Source organism: Pogoniulus pusillus, chromosome 28, assembly GCF_015220805.1.
Source record: "Pogoniulus pusillus isolate bPogPus1 chromosome 28, bPogPus1.pri, whole genome shotgun sequence".
NCBI classification, from domain to species: Eukaryota; Metazoa; Chordata; class Aves; order Piciformes; family Lybiidae; genus Pogoniulus; species Pogoniulus pusillus.
The window spans coordinates 16,855,534-16,856,810 of NC_087291.1; the positions used below are offsets into that span (position 1 = coordinate 16,855,534).

A 1,277-nucleotide genomic window follows, 5' to 3' on the forward strand; every position below is an offset into this window, starting at 1 on the left:
AAATAGCCACTGCAAGGCATCACAAAGGAGGGCAGCTCACTGCCCTTTCCTCCTATAGAGAGGAGGAAGGTCAGATTCTCAGTTTAAGATCTGCAGGGTATAAACGAGAGTTTGCCTGACTATTCTTAGAGAAGCCAATTCCCAAACTCTCAATAATGGCTGCATGAGTAGGGTGTGGTTTACTGCTGCTCCTTAAAGACTCCTCTCAAACTGTGGATAAGGCAGCACAGCAGTTAATGCACTCTTAGGGTAAATTAATTTGAGGCAGAAGTGTTTAGAGCTAGGAGGAAGCTAGTTAATCCAACTCTAAACATCCTCTCGGACCTCCACGTACCTGACCCTCGGAAGACTTTCACACATCAAAGAAGAGAACAGTAAACTCCTAACCTTCACAGCATAGAATCAACCAGGTTGGAAGAGACCTCCAAGATCATCCAGTCCAACCTAGCACCCAGCCCTAGCCAGGCAACCAGACCATGGCACTGAGTGCCTCATCCAGTCTTTTCTTGAAGACCTCCAGGGACTATGACTCCACCACCTCCCTGGGCAGCCCATTCCAATGCCAATCACTCTGTGAAGAACTTCCTCCTAACATCCAGCCTATACTTTCCCTGGCACAACTTGAGACTGTGTCCCCTTGTTCTGTTGCTGGGTGCCTGGGAGAAGAGCCCAACCCCACCTGGCTACAACCTCCCTTCAGGTAGTTGTAAACAGCAATGAGGTCCCCCTTGAGCCTCCTCTTCTCCAGGCTAAACTCCCTCAGCCTCTCCTCATAGAGTTTATGTTCCAGGCCACACATTTTATGTATTCACAGACTATAAATGGATGGGTTTGGAAAAAGAACAGTAAGAAGAGGATAATTATCAGAGTGAGCACTCCCGGGGATGAAGAACTAGGCTCAGCCTCAAGACTTGTGTTAAGGAAACCCATTCTTGCTGAGAAATGCTAGACAGAAATTACAGAAGGGATTTTGTCCAGCTTCTTTAAATGCAGAGACTGCTACTAAAGACACCCTCTCAGATGGAAAGAAAGTAAAGAGAGGAAATTAAAAGAAGCAGGAACAAACACACAGAACTTCTTCCTATTCACTCAGCAAGTACAAACGAGGCACTTCAACCAAGCACAGCGACAGCAACAGAAATCAAATTCCTGGGTGGCTCCGACAGCATCAGCTGCCAGGAGATAGACGGTGCTGGGATCTGGATTTCCCTTCTGAAACAGGTTTTGCAGCAGCCTGCTTGCCTCACGATGTTTAACGCCAGAGCAGAGGCGATGTA

The 1,277-nt window shown here is 47.4% G+C and overlaps 1 protein-coding gene across 7 annotated transcripts in view; it reads right to left on the reverse strand.

Moving 5' to 3' along the window:
- Positions 1-1,277, reverse strand: part of DYNC1I1 (dynein cytoplasmic 1 intermediate chain 1) — a 200,208-nt gene that overhangs the window by 197,830 nt on the left and 1,101 nt on the right. The gene's annotated exons all lie outside the window — the stretch shown is intronic.